General features: G+C 40.0%; 1 protein-coding gene across 12 annotated transcripts in view; it reads right to left on the bottom strand.

The window, feature by feature from the left end:
* The window catches only part of CTNNB1 (catenin beta 1), a 405454-nt gene that overhangs the window by 243542 nt on the left and 141781 nt on the right, over window positions 1-20131 (bottom strand). For 5 of the 12 annotated variants that reach the window (XM_084987098.1, XM_084987099.1, XM_084987096.1 and 2 more), the window contains one exon: window positions 7648-7732. The exons of the other annotated variants lie outside the window; for them this stretch is intronic. The gene's annotated coding sequence lies outside the window, so the exon portion shown is untranslated. The remainder of the gene's footprint in view (window positions 1-7647; window positions 7733-20131) is intronic. 12 annotated transcript variants of the gene reach the window in all.

Genomic DNA, 20131 nt, shown 5'->3' with positions numbered 1-20131 from the left:
TGTTTTATAAGAGAAACATGTAAGCCTGAGACCTCGGGCCTTGTTGCCAGGAGGTGTCCTGCTATCCAGCGTCAGCCCCTGTTCAGCTATGCAGCCCACACCTCGTCATTGCAGGAGGCTACACCAAGAGATTCCTCTGTTCTGTTTTGCTTCCCTGATTAGGCTTGTATTTCTCTTTCTTTTTTTTTTTTGCTTTTTAGAGCCACACCCGCAGCATATGGAGGTTCCCAGGGTAGGGGTCCAATCAGAGCTACAGCTGCTGGCCTACAACACAGCCACAGCAACGCCAGATCCAAGCTGCATCTGCAACCTACACCGCAACTCACAGCAATGCCGGATTCTTAACCCACTGAGCGAGGCCAGGGATCGAACCCAAAAACTCATGGTTCCTAGTCAGATTTGTTTTCGCCACACCACAATGGGAACTCCGTAGGCTTGTATTTCAATTGGTTCTCACTTGTCTTTCTTTAAAATGTGCTGTTGCTTTTCCTCTGTTTTTACCCTTGAGTTGGCTTTTGGTTTTGGCAAAAGAAGGACATTGAAAAATAAATCATAAAAACTGGCAGCTCCCTTACCTTCAACATTTAAAAATCTTAAAGTTGTACATATGGTATAAATCCAGGTCTTTGGGTTTTAATTAAATCAGAAAGACCACAGGCTTTAGAGTTGGACAGACTGGCAGTTGAATCCCATCTTTGATATGTACTTCTAGGTTCCTTTGGGCAAGCTCCTAAACCTCTCTGCATCTCAGTTTTCTCATCTGCAGAGCAGAGATCATTATGCCATCCTTATTAGGATTAAATCAGTCAGTCATGTACAGCAAGCAGCACATGGAAGCTATTCAACAAATGCTCCCTCCTTCCCCAGCTGTCCTCTTGTCCTCTGTGTCCCTGTCAGCAGCTGTCATCCCCAGACATGGTTCACATGGCCACTATCCATCTTCATAAAAAGCCTGACATGGGGGTTTCTTTTAGGGAAACATGAAGGGAAGGAGTAGTCGGGAGCTAGGAGCATCTGTTAATCCAAGAATTTTAACAGATTTCCTTTGAACAGAGAATACCCCTATCATATACCATGGGCATGGGAGTTTTCATTCTCCATGGAGAGGCATTTTGGTTAAGTGTGAGACTCTGGAATCGGACAGGCCTAGGATCTTGTGCCAGCTCAGCTATGTATCAGCTATGTGACATGGTACAGGTTATGTAATTCTCAAAACCTCAGTTTCCTCATCTGTGAAATGGAAGACACAGATTGTACCTCTCAGGGTTGGTTGTCGTATAGATTAAATGAGATAATATGTATTAGGCACTGTTTCTGTCATCTGCCTACTACACAATATATCTTCTCAAAACTTAGTGACTTCAAATAATAGTTTATGATTTCTCACAATTCTGTAATCTAAGCCAGGCTCAGCTGGCTGGTTCTTCTGTTCCCCATGGTATCTGTGGAGCTGAAACATCCAAGACAGCTTCTTCAGTCCCATGTCTCCCACCCCACTGTGTGGCTGGAACAGTTGGGGATGAACCAACAGTTAGTGCACTCTTTTGCTCTCTCTGTCTCTTGCTCTCGCTCTCTCTTTCTCTCTCTCTCTCTTGCTCTCTCTTTTTCTGTCTCGTTCTTTCTCTCACCTCACCATTTGGTAACTTGGGCTTTCTTTCTGCATGGTAGGCTCAGAAGAATTAGACCTCTTACTTGGCAGCTGGCTCTTAAGAGAGAGAAGAAGCAAAAACTGCCAGACTTCTAAAAGTTAGATCTAGAACTGGCACAGTGTTATTTCCAATACATTGCGTTGGCAAAAGCAACTCAAAGGGCCAGCCCAGATTTAAGGGGAGGGGAAATAAGCCCCATTTATTCCAGTGAGGAAAAACAGGACAGGCACTTGCAGGATGGGAAGGAGTTTATGGCCATCACAGCTGGAAACCAGCTACCATAAGCCTTTAGTCCACTGCCTGGAACAGAAGAAGTCATTTTTTAAAATGCTTGCTTGAGATCAGATTGAGATCTCTGCACATATCAGGAAATGAAACATAAGACTCTGCACCCCAGAATTGCCAAAGCAATCCTGAGGGGGAAAAAAAAAGAACAAAACGAGCAGGAGGCATAATTCTCCCAGACTTCAGGCAATATTACAAAGCTACAGTAATCAAAACAGTGTGGTACTGGTACCAAAACAGACATACAGGCCAATGGAACAGAATAGAGAACACAGAAATAAATCCAGATACCTGTCATCAATTAATCTTCAACAAAGAAGGCAAGAATACCAAATGGGAAAAAGACAATCTTTTCAGCAAGTGGCTCTGGGAAAACTGGATAGCCCCATGTAAATCAATGAAACTAGAACACACCCTCACACCATGCACAAAAATAAACACAAAATGGCTTCAATATTTAAACATGAGACAAGACACCATCAAACCCCTAGAAGAGAACATAGGTAAAACATTCTGACATCAACCATACATACTGCCTTAGGTCTCCCAAGGCAACAGAAATAAAAGCAAAAATAAACCAATGGGACCTAATCAAACAGACAAGCTTTTGCACAGCAAAGGAAATCATAAAAAAGAAAAAAACAACCAAATAGATAACCTATAGAATGGGAGAAAATAGTTTCAAATGGTGCAAATGACAAGGGATTAATCTCCAAAATATACAAACAACTCATACAACTCAACAGCAAAAAAACAACCCAATTGAAAAATGGGCAAAAGACCTGAATAAACAGTTCTCCAGACAAGATAGACAGAAGGCCAACAAGCACATGAAAAAATGCCCAACATCACTGATTATTAGAGAAATGCAAATCAAAACTACCATGAGATACCACCTCACACCTATCAGAATGGCTATCGTTAACAAGTCAAGAAATAACAAATTCTGTAGAAGGTGTAGAGAAAAGGGAACCCTCCTGCACTATTGGTGGGAATGTAAGCTAGTACAACCACTATGCAGATCAGTATGGAGGTACTTCAGAAAACTAAATATAAAACTACCATATGACTCAGCAATCCCACTCCTGAGCATATATCCAGATAAAACTTTCATTGAAAAAGATAGATGCACTCCTATATTCATTGGAGCACTACTCACAATAGTCAAGACATGGGAACAACCTAAATGTCCATTGACAGAGGAATGGATTAAGAAGATGTATATATATCTGGAATATATATATGGAATACTACTCAGCCATAAAAAAGAATGAAATAATGCCATTTGCAGCAACATGGATGGAACTAGAGACTCATACTAAGTGAAGTTGTCATAAAGAAAAAGACAAATACTATATGATATCACATATTTAGAATCTAATATTCGGCCCAAATGAACCTTTCTACAGAAAAGAAACTCACGGACTTGGAGAATAGTCTTGTGGTTGCCAAGGGGGAGGGGGAGGGAGTGGGATGGATTGGGGTTACTAGATGCAAACTATTGCATTTGGAGTGGATAAGCAATGAGATTTTGCCATACAGCACAGGGAACTATATGTAGTCACTTGTGAAGGAACATGATGGAGGATAATGTGAGAAAAAGAAAAAATATTTATATATATATATATATGACTGGGTCACTTTGCTGTATAGTAGAAACTGACAGAACACTGCAAATCAACTATAATGGAAAAAATAAAAATCATAAGAAAATAATAAAATAAAAGTCATAAATTAAAAAAAAAAAAGACTCCACATTTAAAATTTCAGGGATCTTGGACTAACCGTTGTGGCTCAGTGGAAACAAATCCGACTAGGAACCATGAGTTTGCAGGTTCGATCCCTGGCCTTGCTCAGTGGGTTAAGGATCCAGCGTTGCTGTGAGCTATGGTGTAGGTTGCAGATATGGCTCGGATCTGGTGCAGGCCAGCAGCAACAGCTCTGATTCGACCCCTAGCCTGGCGACCTCCATATGCCATGGGTGCAGCCCTAAAAAGACGAAAGACAAAAAAAGTGAAAAATGAAAAAAAAAAATTTAGGGATCTTGTGTCCTGCAGATGGATGAACAAGAAGTAATGCCAAGCAGGCACTGCATTCCCAACCAAAGCCCCCCAAATGCCATGTTCCTCCTCACTCATTAGATCCATGCCTCAGACCTATGAAAATAGCCTTCTCAGAGTGTCCTAAGAAGTGCAGAGGTCCTACTTGCCAAAGGGATAAATGCACATCATTGCAAAGAAACCTGGGAACAGGTGGTTCTTGCAACGTGCAGAGCAGAATATAGAACCCATTTTAAAGGAGACTTAAGGTCAGAGATGTTTCAGAGTAACTACAAAAAACCCATTTGGTTGAGAGATTTCTACTACAATAAGGAACGATTTTTTGTGTCTACCATCCTGTCAGCTATTAGACAGTGATGGATATGGAAGAGGCTATTACTGCAGCAAGCCAGAGATGGAGAGGATATGGATATTTTCATTAACCAGATTTTGGAGCAAATGATGCAGGCGAGGCCTTCATAAATGCCAGGTCAGACCTGTTCTCACAAAATAATAGGTTTGTTTCTCCTACCCTGCCCCCATTGCAAGTTGGCCATGTTGTATCATATTCTTCTTACATAAGGATGGAATAGAGGATAGAGCAAGGAAAAAAGTGGTTAGTGCATGTGTTTGAAGCCTAAAAATGATAAGAAAATTTTCATTAACTTTGGAAAAAATTGTTTGGGAAACATAGTCACTGGATGAAATTACTAGGTTTTGCTTTCACAGCTTATTCAAGTATATTTAATTGCAGGAGGAAATAAAGCAACAAGACAATATCGAATCCTGCCTTTCAAGCTTAGGCAAAATTTAAAGTTTATAGAGATAAGTAAGAGATTGTATCTGTGTTCCATGTTCTGCATTTGGACCCTAGGCAGATTTTAATGTGTTTGGTAACACAGCCTGTGGTCAGGGTGAAATTGAAGTATGCAAACTTTTCTTAGATCTTGTTTTCTCCTTTTAAGCAACTACCTTGCTTCCCAGTTGACCTTTTTTTCCCCCTATTCCTGAGTGCCTGGTGCTCTCTTAGTGCACAATCTCTTCTCCTATACCAGAGCAATTTATATTAAAAGAGGAAAAGAATTTCCTTTAGGGAGGAAATTGTCTCTGTGTAGGAAATACCTCAACAGGTTGCTGAAGGACAGAAGAGAACACCCTGAGGACATGGTCTGGGAAGAGGCAAGAAAATAAAAAGATGGCTAAGTTGTTCCATGCTGGAAACAGACAGGAGCTGGAAATAGGGACATAGCACAGAAGAGAGCTTGGCTAAGAGCTGGCACCTATAATGGCAGAAATGGTCCAGGGCCATTTTTCAACAGTGTTAACGACTATAACATCAGTTCTCAAACTCTTGGTTCAAGACAACCTTAGTTGTCTCTATAATTTTTTCATAGTGCCTCCCCCACCCCCACTGAAGGCCCAAAGAAATACCTAATCATTGTTTTATTAAGTAGCAAATCCAAACAGCTTAATATATCCAAACATCTTAGCAGCCCATGTTGATTTTCACAAGGTACTTGCTTCTTATCTCAGCAACTCTGAACATCCAAGATTCACAAAGATAAGATATCTTGGAAAGGAATGTAGCACAATCTACTGTTGAAACAGAGAACTACTTTGAGCTAGCAACTTGTGCAGTGCCTGACAGATTTTGAATTATCACTGTTTCCTTTGAAAACTTAACACATGCTACAGCATTGCTGTGAGTTTGCTGCAGCCCTCCCCCACGGGGAGATGGGGCTGTCTTGGTGCACAGTTTGGGAACGATGGTGCTACAGTGTTCCCTTTTCAGTTGCCAATGTTGACTGCTATGTTGTCCTGCTGTCTCTCCCAACTTTCAGCAAGTTTTAGCAAACTTGAAAAGGCCTCATTTGAAAGGCCTTTATTTTGAAAGCCTTATTTGAAAAGGCCCATTTGAGTGTTGAAGACGGTTCACTGAGGCAGGCAGGAGACAGCATACACAGGTGGTAAGAGGGACAGAAAACAGAACTAGGTTAGCAGAGGCAGGAGATCAATGGAGAGCTGTATCCTCAGATGTGACCTCTGAGTCCTACAGAAATCTCAGTGTGGCATATCGCTTTCTGTAAGATCTGAAATAGAATTTGAGCCAATCCTTGGACAGAATGACTCCAGTTGGCATTTTTTTTAAGAGCTGAACATTTATTATCTATTGGCAAGATTTATGGAGTATTTAATATAAATTACCATCATTGCTTAGCTTAAAATTGGAACTGTGTATTATATGGGGACAAAAAATAATCTATGAAATATATTTTGACAACAAAAATGTTAAGGTGGGGGCCAGCCTTGATGACTGTCATTTTACATCAATTGCACCATAGTGCCATGATCACTGGTAATTTGCCCTTCTTCTGCTGAATCCATTACTGTGTCTCACCTTGCTTGTCCTGTATGAATTGTCCTGCCCATCTGTTGTCCTGTGAAAGACAATTAGCACTGGCTCACATTCAGTGACCCTCCGAGTCCATACTCCCAATTCTCAGGTCAGAGCCAGGTCCAGATCAGAGACGGGTAAATTTTTCTGTAAAGAGCTCAATAGTAACCTATTTTAGGATTTGCAGGCCATACTGTCCCTGTTGCAACTACTCAGTTCTGCTGTTAGAGCATTAAAGCAGCCATAGACCACATGTAAAGGAATGAACATGGCTGTGTTCCAATAAAACTTTATCTCCAAAAATAAGCAGTGGGCCAGATTGTGCCCACACATTGAAGTTTGCAAACTTCTGGTCCAGGAAGTGACAATCTATAAAAGAATGTGTGTGATACCTTTCAATAGAGTGTGATGAAATATACAGCTGCAAAAAGTTTGCCAAACTCAAGGCTAAGGGCACAGTCCTCTACAAGCCTGCCACAGCTGCCCAAGATTCAGCTTCAAGTTTGGGGGGTCCACAGGACCACTCTCACTTCTGACTAGGTGGCTACAAATTCATGGGTCTCTATAAACTCCCTCAGGTCTAATAATTTGCTAATTAATTATAGAACTCGGAAAGTGCTATATTTACACTCAGAGTTTTACTACTGCAAAAGGACACAAGTTAGAGCCAGTCAAAGAAAGAGATACATAAGGTAAGGTCTGGGTGGGGCTCAAACACAAAGCTTAGTTTGTCTTCTCTCAAGGAATCCTGGAGGTACTCCTCTTCCTGGCTACGACATGTGACAATACTCAAGAGTGCCACCAACCAGGGAAGCTCACACACATTTCAGTGTTCAAAGCTTGCACTGGGGCTTGAACGAGTACTAGTCCCAGATGGGGGCTGACATGTAATCTCCAGCCCCTCCCAGAATTTCAGCCTGAATTTAGTTTCCAGTTCTTCCAGAGGTCAAAACCAATACGGCCTGTTTCAAAGCCCCCACTGCAATTCATATTGTAAGACTATTGGTGATCAAAGCACCGAGGCAATAAAAACACTCCTCTCAGGCTATTTTAGGGGCCTAGAGATCAGCTTTCAGAAGCCAAGGGCAACAGCCAGAACTCGTTTTGGGTAAAAATAATTTTTTACTACACATAGTGCTGTAAAGAAAAGTAATATCAGACACTGAACCACTGGTGATATGCTAGGCTTGGAAGAAGTACCAGCAAATAAGACACAGAATTTACAGAGTTAAATAAAATTAATTGGTGGGCTCAACTCTGGTAAAACAAGCTTACTTACCAGCATGCCCTTGGTTCTGCAGCTGACCTTTTCCTCCATGGGGCTCCTCTTGCTTGAATATCATGTCCTCTGTTCCATATGTGTCCTAACGATTAGGATAAGTTATTTCTACCAATTCATTGAAATTCCACTTGATGTGAAGATACTTGAATAATTCAAATTGTGATTGAATAACGATTCTATTTTTATGTTATCCCCACGGGAACATTTCCACCCACCAATCAGACTTCGTTGAAGAGTATGTTGCATGATTCTCCTAAACCTTCTTCATTTAAGAATAAGAACCACACAAAGAAAAATTTTAAATGTTTTTCTCATCATACCCCTGTAGAATTACTCACAATGTCTCAAAAAAGGAATTATCTTATTTCCAAAGCCCAGGTGATAGCTTTTTTTTTTTTTAATCAGCATTTTTACTTAGACAAAAGTTCAGTATTCCTGAAAATAACGAAGCACCCTCCTGGGTTATTGTCCCAGGAGTTTATCTATGAAAAGCTCAGAAATTCTGTTCTGTTCTCTGGATGAACATGTTCAGTGTGCTTGATTCCGTCTCCTGCTTCTGTCTGATCTCTTATTGAAATTATTCTATTTACTCCCTCCTCTCAGTAAATAGAAAAACTTCTTTGGTTATTTTTTCTATGAACAAAGTGACATATGATTATCCCAGAAAACACAGTCAAAGAACATACAGGAGACCAATTTTTCTAATCACTATTAAAACCTGATGAATATGATTCTAGATCTGTGCTGTCCAAACTGGTAGCCATGTGGTGACTGAGCACTTGAAATATGACTAGACCAAATAAATATGTGTTTATGGAGAAACTGTACACATCAGATTTTAAAGATTTGATACATACACAAAGATGTAAAAAAAAATCTCAATAATTTTTGCATGGATTACATGTTGAAATTAGAGAGTTGTGGATATACTGGTTAAATAAAAAAATATAATCAGTTATATTTGTTTCTTTTTATCTTTTTTAATATGCCTATTAGAAAATGCAGAATGATGGAGTTTGCATTACATTCATCTTGGACAGTGCTGCTCAGATAATCACTCTCTGTGTGTCTCTGTACAAACATACACATTGTAAGGACAAGATCATGGTACTATTTCATAACCCACATTTTTCTTTTATTAGTGTATTGTAAGCATATCTCCATATTTATAGATAGATTTATTCAAAATTATTTGTAATAGCCACAGTGTTCCATTATAAAATCAGACCATTAATTTCTTGAACCATCATCCTATTATTAAACAGTGGAATGTTTCCATTTCCTACTACTAAAAGAACATTGTAGGCACAGCACTCACTGTAAATCAAATATACTTTAATTTTTTTAATGTAAAAAAAATGAGCATTGTAATAAATATCCTTGGGCCCACATCTTTGCTGATGTGAGTGACTATTTTATGAAACTAAGTTTCCAAAAGTGAAATTGCTAAATCAAAAAACGCACACGATTTTAGGACTTTTGTTATTAACTAAAAACTATCAAGTCACTCTGAAAAAGGTACTGCTAATTTAAATTCACCAGCAGGTATACTTGGGTCCATTTCCTTACAGCTTTCTTTATTGATATTAAAGAAAAATATCACTGTCTTCATTTTACTATTTCTATTGTAAGTAAAATGGAAGTGTTCTTGATTTTTATTAGCACTTTGTGATTGACCTTTTGTAAACTAACTTCATGTCTGCAACCCATTTGCCTTTTGGAGAGTTTTTTCTTTTGTTATTGACTTACAAGAATTTTTAATAGATTAATTATATTAATCCTTGGTCACATATGTTTCATATGTTTTTCTTATTTTACTTGTCTTTTAATCTTTTGTTACTTTTTGATGTTCAGAGGTTTTAATCCTTACATAATTTTCTTTTAAGATAACTGCCCCTGAGCTGATGTTAAGGAATTCCTTTCATTCTTTAGACTGATGTCATTACTCAAATATAACATCTTCTAGTATGCGCTTGGTGAAATCCCTTACATTTATTCCCTTATAACATATGGAATCTATTTTTGTGAAGAAATTACAAGGCTTATTTTTTTTCAAAATGTTTAGCTAGACATCCCAATTCCATTTACTTACCAGCTGTCCTTTTTTTTTTCCCTTGGTTTAAAAAGTGAGCTAATGTGGAAGGATTGAATCCATACAAGGTCAAGTCCAAAGAAATTCACAGAAGTAGAATGGAAAAGTCATGTACTTGGGTCTAGGATACAGATGGGCAGGGATCAGGGTAAATCAGATTGGAAGATCAGCAAGAACGCAGGCTACAAACCTGCACTGTTCCCAGTTATAAGGGACCTGAGTTAAGTCTATGATTTTAACCTGTTCAGAATCACGTGCCACTTTAAAAAATCTGAATAAAATTAAATGCAGAATACCATATGATCCAGCAATCCCATTCCTGGGCATATATCCAGACAAAACATTCTTTCTAAAAGATATACGCACCCCTATGTTCATCACAGCACTATTCACAATAGCCAAGACATGGAAACAACCTAAATGTCCATCAACAGAGGAATGGATTAAGAAGATGTGGCACATATATACAATGGAATACTACTCAGCCATAAAAAAGACAAACCAATGCCATTTGCAGCAACATAGATGCAACTAGAGATTCTCATACTAGGTGAAGTAAACCAGAAAGAGAAAGACAAATACCATATGATATCACTTATTTGTGGAATATAAAATATGGCACAGATGAAACTATTTACAAAACAGAAACAGATCATGGCCAAGAAAAGCAGACTTGTGGGTGGGGGTTGGGATGGACAAGGAGGTTGGAGTTTTGGGCGACAAACTGTTACATTTGGAATAAATGGGCAATGGGGCCCTACTGTACAGCACAGGGAAATGTGTGTGATTGGATCACTTTGCTATACAACAGGAATTGAAAAAAATACTGCAAATCAACTATAATAAAAAATAAAAAACAATTTTTAAATCTGAGTAAACATAAGGTGTCTTCCCCCAGAAAAATGTGCACACATATCTAGATCTGTATATAATACACGAGGTTTAAAGATCCCTGGAGGTCTGCCCGGTAGACTTATTGGGATACATAGACCTCAATGAAAAGGACTCTCTTCCTTGCAGAAGAGAAAATCAGAGACCTAAGGGTAAATCATACTCCAGGTAAAGGTAGGTACAGAGGTGCTACTCCCCTTTTATATTGCTATATTGAATACTTACCAGTCCCCAAACTAAGACTACACTTCTCAGGCTCAGGCCTCTGTTTCTACTGACATCTTGTCTAAAAAGCTATTTTCTGCTGTAGTGGATGCTGCTGAATGCCTCTCCAGCATCCATTCTCCACCCTGAAATTCCTATCAGAACCCAAAGTTTTGCCAAGTTGTCCTTTCATTCCAGGAATGGACCGCACACCACCCAGGACCAGGTGGGTCCTGGTTAACCCAGACCAGCCAAGACACTATATCCTTGGAGCACAGTCATTGGTCCAGGAGTGGATATGTGACCTAAGCCATCCCCTTTATGGAAATGGATGTCTCCTGCTTGGGCAAAAGCTGGGCTAGAAGCACCCTCACTCCCACAAGACACAAAAAGGGAAGCAAAGGCACCACTTGAGGCTCTCAGCCATTCAACCAACAAAGACAGCCCCATGGAAGGCAATGTGAGGAGAATGGAGGAAATTCCTCAGCCAGGGACTGGAGCCATTAGATCCATCAACCTTGAGGGCGGCTCTAACTCAGGACTTCTGTTACTTGACCAATAAATTACCCTTGTTGTTTAAGCTACTGTGAGTTGTAGTTTTTGCTCCATGAAACATAAGCTTCCTAACTGATACATCCTGGCCTGGAGAAATCCAGTAGAGACACTACCTTCTCAGTGCTGTTCACTTAAGCCAGTTAGAAGCGATGCCTCCCTCCAGTGCATTTCTACAGCCCTTTGTTCCTCCCTCTCACATTGTATGAATGCCCCTCACTATAGGTCAGGAACTATAGTGTGAGACCTTTCATATCCTCCCAACAGCTGCTGTCCAATGACTTTTTGAAAGCTACTCTAGGATTACCTCACCCCATAACTGGGTCCATGTCTTCCTTTCTTACCAAGATGAAGTATTTTTTTAAGGGCTGTGAGATCTGAGGAGAGCAAAATGTTGGTAACAAACTTTCTTAAACAATCTGTAAGTTATGTACCTACATTACCACAATAATTTTTAAATTGTTGAATAACAATAAAAAGTTATACACCACCAAGTAAAAACAAATACCTAAAAGTGGCTACATCTGGAGAGTAGGATTATGATGGAGAAGGCTGAAAGAAGCACAGAAATATTTTCATACCTTTATATACCATTTGAGATATTTTCTCCATGTGTGTTCAGTAAATCGATAGATTGATATAACAAAAATGGTCATAATATTGTCTTCCTTCTACCCATGCTCTTGTGTGGTACTTTCTGGATTTGTTTCTGGCTTTAGCCACCTGACTTGCAATGGCCAAAGAGACAGTAGCAAATGTAACACACATGTGATAGAAACCTGAAAAATGCTTGCACACTGGGGTTTGCTCTCTCTCTTTTGGTGCTCTTGGGATTCCTGACACTGCAGTCATATAAAAAAGCCTAAGCTAGCCTGCTGGAGGGTAAGAAACCAGGTGGAACATGTACCAACTGTTCTAGCTGAGGATGTCTTAGACCAGCTAGTCCCACCACCACCCCTGTCAACCTAGCAGCTGATCACAGAGGCATGAGTTCAGCAAGACAGCGCAAGAACCACCCAGCTGAGGCCAGTCCAAACTCTGTAACCACAAAATTATAAACTAAATAAAAGTTTGCATTAAACTTTTAAATTTGGGGCAATTTATTATGTGTCAAATGCTAAATTATAGATTCAGGTACAGATATAGAACTGAAAATAAAATAGAAATCATGTATTTCTGGACCCTAACCCATATTTCTGGATCCCAACCTAGATTTGAGATCATACTAGAGGGTGAATCCTGAGAATATGTATTTTAAAATCTCCACAATGACTTTAATACAACCTGGACAAGCATTTGAGAACCACTGGTACTCAGCAAAGATCAAAGTGTTTGGAGATATGAGTTCCCAGCTAGATACTTCTTCTTACTAATTGTGTAGTCTTGGGCAAGTGAAGTTTTGGGGCTTTTGTTTGCTTGTTTGTTTGTTTTTGGCTTTGGCCACTCTTGCAGCATGTGGAAGTTCCCAGGCCAGGGAGCAAACCCTTGGGCGAGTAGAGTTAACCTTCTCTTAGCTTCCATTTACCATCAGGGAAGTTGTTAAATGGTGATTAAAAAGGCTGGTACACGCAAGATATCCAGCATCATACACAGAGTTTCTTCCCCAACCTCCTCTAGCAAACCCTAATAGACCCCTAAGAGAAAGCTAATTCAGTGTGTAATTCTGGAAAGCCTGTGGGTGGGTTGGCTATGATATCAGGTTCTTATTGTCCTTTCTATTTTTAATAAAGCACAGGATAGAAAGAGGTTGATGGAAAGCCACCCTCAGAAGGGTTTTATTTTTCTCATTTTTCATGTTACAGTGTGAAATAAGAAACTTCCAGGATAGAATGGAAAAGGCAATAAGGAAAATATAGGGCTATTATCAGATTGACGATTTTGAACAAATGATTTGGAAAATCTCAAATACAGAACCAGAGGCTTCCAATGAGGGAACAAGAAATCTTAGAGTCAGGGACAACAGTATGACAGCAATCTTAGGCTGTCAAATCACCTCTGCTTTTTTTTAATTTGAGTCTGTAACATGAATTAGGATGATTGGGAGCAAGCTTTGTAAATGTCTGGAAGTCAAGGGTCTCAGTTTTCCTGCTTGTAGAATGACAAGCTTGAGTTAACTCATCTCTGACTTCTTTGAATACTAACATTTTATTAATTTAAAAGCTAGAACTTTTCTCTTCCTTTCAATTCTACATTGTGCTTTCAATTCTCCATTTTGCAAAGAATTCAAAAATAAACAACTGTCTCTAGATATTGACCTGATGCCTAATTTTGATTCATTTTCATCCAAAGAGAAAGATAAGCACATCTGTGGCCTATCATCTATGTCTGCATTTCTTATCCTTCTTTTTTTTTTTTTTTTTCTTTTTGGAACACCACCCTACCGAAAGAGCTAAATGTATTCAGTTCCCCCCAAGTAATCAGCATTTATTTGTGAGGACAAAAATAAAATGGCATGGTGGCATTAAAACAAACAAACAAAAAATAAAGAACAAACAGAATGATTGGCCATCCTTGTTTATAAAAGCCTGAATGCTCCCATATCAGCCAGAAAACTGACACAAACTAAGAACATTCATTTTACTGCACTACAAACTGCTCATTAGTTTATATTGGAAAGAAAACATACACACTGTGTGGGGGTATATGTAACCTAGAGTCCCTAGTGACCAGAGTCCCGGGCTTTACCCAGATTTTTGTTACTCAAACATCTGTCCCTGATCCTGGGGGCCCTGCCTGAGACAGTAGTATGCACAGTCCCTGTAGGAAAAGAAGTAAATATACAAGAAAATTGGAACTGAATACCATCAGATAAGCTTTACCCATTCTGAACTCAGAAAACCATTTATCTGGTCTCAGCAATCTATTTTAATAATACTTGAAATATAAAACTATTTAAAATCCTTTTAAAATCCTATCAAAGAGATTGACAGCATTTTTCACAAAGTGAACATTTTAATATTAACACTTGATATCCTTACTAACATGATCACAGAAACATTCATTGAACATGCAGACATGGCCATGGACACCTTCTCTGACTGCATATCCCAAACTAAAGGCACAGGCTAGGAACTCTCCACCCTTGGAAGAGCCAGTACATTATCAACCAGACCAGTGATATCCCAGCTTAGCAGGAAGAAGGGAGTGAACACTACCCCATGTCATTGATTAGAACCTTGCTACTCCAAGTACATTTTGTGGACCAGTGGCATCAAATTCCCCTGAGATCTTGTTAGAAAATTGGACACTCAGGCCCCCAAACTAGACCCAGTGAATCGGACCTGTACTGTTAACAAGCTCCCCAGATGATTTATATATGTGCCAAAGTTTGAAGAGCACTGGAATAGAGCATCTCCCTTGTCCAAGGGGGGTTATTTTCTTACTGTGAGAGACTGCAAAAACCGGCCACAGATTTCTCCCACTTCTGTGTGCATGCCCCTTTGCTCTCCTAACAAGAGGTAAAGTTTTGAGACTGTGTTCTGTATATGGAATGTGTATCTCAATAAATCTACAATTTCTTACCCATACAAAAAAAAAAAAAAAAGTGGAGTCTTTTTCTCCACCTCTTTAAATCCTGGCATTTTGTGTCTTGCTTTGAACAACGGATTGTGCTAGAAGTCATGATGTTGCAGTTCTAAGTATGGATCTCAAGTGGTCTTGCAGCCCCAGCTTTCACCCTCTTGGAACCCTGAGAACACTCTATGAAGCTCAAGCTAGCTGGCTGGAGGGTGAAAAAAATGTGGTAATGGATGCCCAGCCAAGAGCCATTAGCATTAACCTGACATGTGATGGAGTCATGTTAGATCATCCATCCCTGGGTGACCTGCTGGATGATGGCAGCCTGGATAGGGTCCTCTGGAAGACCAGCGGAATTGCCTAAATACACCCAGCTCAAACTGCTGACCAACAGAATTATGAGGAAAAAATGGTTATTACATTAAACCACTAAATTTTGTGGGTCATTTCTTGAGCATCAATAGACAACTCACTCCTGAAATCTTCACCAAGAGCCACATAGGTTTCCTGAGAACAAACGAGTCTAGCTCAGTCTTAGCGGCAGAAATCATGTTTGCTGATGTGAAACAAAGGGTTGGGCAGGTTTCACCCCAGGGAAGCCCCTTTGGTGATAGGTTCACAAATGAAGAGATAATGGAGCTATTCATGCTGGGTGATTACCACAAGTTCTGCAACCAGTGCTCCCTCTCCACAGCTCCCTGAATGGATGCTACAGAGAAATTTATGCCAGATTTATGCAGAGACCTCTGGCCTGGCTCTGGTTCCTCTCTCCCACACGCCTTGACCCAGACTCCTGATGGTGTCTGGTGGAATCCAGACACCTGCCAAGGCAGTGATTTATGAGTCTTTGGTGAGCAATGTTGAATGGGAAGGATTCTAAGCTTTGGGGTCACCTTCAATCCTGTCCTTGCCAGTTAGTAGCTTCAATCCTGTTAGTAGCCAGGTGACTGGGGAAGTTGCTAAATTCTCTGAGACTCAGCTTTATCATCTCTCTCTTGAGATTAAGAACCCCTATCTATTGAGATTGTTGAGATTATGTGTAAGACAAACGATGGCATATTATGAATGTTGTACAAGTATATTCTCCATAAATGAGGCTAGGGTTATAAAAGCTATGAAGTCCCTGACAAGTGTAATTTTTAAAAAGACAAACTCTGCCAGCCCCTACTCCCAACCACAGCCCCGCCCACCCTTGAGAACATCAGCTTTCTAAGTGGCTGGACACTCTGAATATAGTCTGTCTGTCTGTCTGCTGCCTGCTTAGTAGTCATTCCACTCACAGCCATTGGAAAGGCACGGGGGTGGGGGGCGGTGATCAGCATTCATCTCTGGGTCACCAGGTCAAGTGGGTACTAATCAGGAAAAATGTTTGGCTATTAAATGCTCCATTGAGCCCTTTAAGTATCACCTGATGTGTCATAAATTTGGATGAGCCGTAGAAAATCAATCTTTACCATATGCAAATTAAAGATGAAATGAGATTGTCCTTGTGAGCCATTGCTGTCCCTCAATGCACTAGTCCTGTGGCTTTATTTAACTGGCCTGAATTTTTTTTCCATTTTACTTCAGTTTGTGACTTGAAGCCCATTATCCCTTAGACAGTTTATGGTCTGAGAGCTCTGATCCCGAAGACAGCCTTTAGAGAGATTCTGCAAGTAGCCACTGGCTTTTTCCCTCACCTCGCCTAAGCAGACTCAGCTGTCACCAGGAGTGAACCTGTCTGTGCTAGACTTGGCCCTAAAACTTTCTCCTGAAAATTGGATGTTAATATTGGTCATGAAGCATGGGGTGCATGTATGTGTGTGTGTGTCTGTGAACGTAAATAGGTATTCTAGGAATATATTCAGGAAGTTAAGTTTTCCCTTAAAAATAAAAGTCTGGAGTTCCTGTCGTGGCTCAGTGATTAGCAAACCCAACCAACATCCATGTGGACACAGGTTCAATCTCTGGCCTTGCTCAGTGAGTTGGAGATCCGGTGTTGGTATAGGTTGTGGTGTAGGTCGCAGATGCAGCTCGGATCCCATGTTGCTGTGGCTGTGGCATAGGCCTATGACTTCAGCTCTGATTCGACACCTAGCGGAACCTGCATATGCCTCAGGTGCAGCCCTAAAAAGACAAAAGACAAAAATAAATAAAAGTCTTTTTATTTAATAATTTTTAGTGGTTGCCTAGAATGTATCATTTCACCAATCATTTATTATTATTATTATTATTTATATTTTGTCTTTTTAGGGCTGCACCTGTGGCATATGGAGGTTCCCAGGATAGTGGTCAAATCAGAGCTGCAGCTGCTGGCCTACACCACAGCCACAGCAACACCAGATCCAAGCTGTGCAATAAATTATCTCACTTAATCCCCTCAACCCTCATGTGAGGTTGGTGTTATTATTACCCCATTTTACAATATGAAAACTGAGATACAAAGAGATTAATCTATGAGAAATCTTAAAAATGTTCATGACTTCTTTTTTTAAATGATTTTTATTTTTTCCGTTATAGTTGATTTACAGTGTTATGTCGATTTATATCACACAGCAAAATGACCCAGTCTGCATATATATACCTATTCTTTTTCTCACATTATCCTCCAACATGTTCCATCACAAGTGACTAGATATAGTTCCCTGTGCCATACAGTAGGATCTCTGTCCATGCCCTCTGACTAGTAACTCTATTTCTAAGAAATCCAACAATAAGGTAGATACCAACAAGGAAGTTACTTAGTGAACAACTGAAAACAACCTACATGTCAAAAAAATTAAAAACTGCTTGGATAAATTACAGCAATTCAATATAGAGGATGCTCAATAATCTCTAAAAATAAGGTTTCTGAACATGATTTAAGGAATAAAGTTGAATATGATTTAAGGAAATAAGTTCACTATTTTTTAAAATAAGAAAAAAAAAATTTTGTCTTTGTAGGGCTGCACCCACAGCATAAGGAGGTTCCCAGGCTAGAGGTCTAATCAGAGCTGTAGCCGCCAGCCTACACCAGAGCCACAGCAGCACAGGATCCAAGCCGTGTCCGCAACCTACACCACAGCTCATAGCAACACGGGATCCTTAACCCACTGAGCAAGGCCAGGGATTGAATCTGCGTCCTCATGGATGCTAGTCAGGTTCGTTAACTGCTGAGCCACAATGGGAACTCCTGAAATATGGAAAAATTTAAAAAGAATATTGCCTCCTTTACATACAGTATTATCCCAATTTTGCATTATTTCTGTGTATATACATTGAAAATAAGACGAAAGATGCTAAAATGTTAGTAATGGTTACATGTGTTCCATGAGTCCATTAATTTTTTTTTTTTTTTTTTTTTTTTTTTTGCCATTTCTAGGGCCGCTCCCGCGCGGCATGTGGAGGTTCCCAGGCTAGGGGTCTAATCGGAGCTGTAGCTGCTGGCCTACTCAAGAGCCACAGCAACTCAGGATCCAAGCTGAGTCTGCAACCCACACCACAGCTCATGGCAACGCCGGATCCTTAACCCACTGAGCAAGGCCAGGGATCAAACCCACAACTTCATGGTTCCTAGTCGGATTCGTTAACCACTGAGCCACAACAGGAACTCCAATGGTTTTTCTTTTTACTTTTCTCTATTTTCATGATTCTCTATCATAGACAAATATCATAATTTAAAATAATTGGAGTTCCCGTCGTGGCGCAGTGGTTAATGAATCCGACTAGGAACCATGAGGTTGCGGGTTCGGTCCCTGGCCTCGCTCAGTGGGTTAAGTATCCGGCGTTGCCGTGAGCTGTGGTGTAGGTTGCAGACACGGCTCGGATCCCGCGTTGCTGTGGCTCTGGTGTAGGCCAGTGGCTTCAGCTCCGATTCGACCCCTAGCCTGGGAACCTCCATATGCCGCGGGAGCAGCCCAAAGAAATAGCAAAAAGAAAAAATAAATAAATACATAAATAAATAAATAAAATAAAATAATGAACAATAAATTAATAAAATGATAGTAATATTGCAAAAATGTGTTAATGTTAGCTTACTCCTGAGGAGCTAATGAAAACCAGGAAAGTAAAGAATATGAGATACTTGGAGTGCTTTTGAAGGTCAGAGTAAACATATGCCAAATATAGTTATTTTATCAAAACCATTTTGCTCATTTATCTTTAACAAGATAAACAAGATTTCACGAGGGTCTGGTAATGATCCATCTGTGAAATCACTGGATGTTTGGTTCATCCCTGCAATTTTCTATACTTATCTTCCTTATCCTTCACAAAGTACTGGCAGTGTTTGGGAAAATGGTGTTGTGAAACTTGGTAAATTTCTAGGTAAAATATTTCCTTGGATAATAGTGTGTCTGACACTTTAAATATCTGAAAACTCTCTGAGTTATTAGATCTCAGGTAGAGGAGGTCAGATAATGTCTCTAGACATGGCTCCTATTAGGGGAGCTTTGGGTGGTACGAAGCATGCGGCAGGGTGAATGGAAAATGCAGGCTGCAACTGTAGAATTCTAAACAGACATTTAGGAGGAATTTCTAAACAAGAGGCACAGGCCCTGCCTCTATCAGAGTGGAGGGAAGTAAATTGATTCTACAAGGGAAAAAAATCTGGATTTTGTGAGGAGACTTCCACTGATGCCCAAGTTCCATTTCTTAACATTCATTTTTTGGTTAAATTGCATCGAAAGAAATAATCTTAGCATTTTTAATGTGGGGGCATTTAACAATCGATGTATGAATTTTTCAAAATTAGTTAAGTTCATTTGAATTGTAGTGATAGTTTTTTACACATAATTTTTTTTTTTTTTGTCTTTTTGCCATTTCTTGGGCCGCTCCCGTGGCATATGGAGGTTCCCAGGCTAGGGGTCCAATTGGAGCTGTAGCCACCGGCCTACGCCAGAGCCACAGCAATGCAGGATCCGAGCCGCCAGATCATTAACCCACTGAGCAAGGGCAGGGATCGAACCCGCAACCTCATGGTTCCTAGTCGGATTCGTTAACCACTGCCCGCCACGACGGAACTCCCTTACGTGTAATTCTTTAATTCACCTGGAATACAAATACTTTCTCTTTTTTACATGAAATCTTTATCCATTGAGAGTACTAATTGTATTATTAATAATCATCCCCACTACTATTTATCAGCTTTCGTTACCTGCCCTGAATTGTACTAAGTCCTTCTATACATATTTACAGACCTCACTAGCATTAAACTTCACAGCACTATACAGATCTGGGAATGGAGCCTCAGAGAGGTTAAGCAGGCCC

This window comes from Sus scrofa, chromosome 13 (assembly GCF_054392235.1).
Source record: "Sus scrofa isolate SSC_HxYL_T2T_F1_AM1 chromosome 13, Sscrofa_HxYL_maternal_Yorkshire_Landrace_v2.0, whole genome shotgun sequence".
Taxonomy (NCBI): domain Eukaryota; kingdom Metazoa; phylum Chordata; class Mammalia; order Artiodactyla; family Suidae; genus Sus; species Sus scrofa.
Note: the sequence above shows the minus strand (reverse complement) of the source record. Positions and strands in the feature narration are given on the sequence as shown.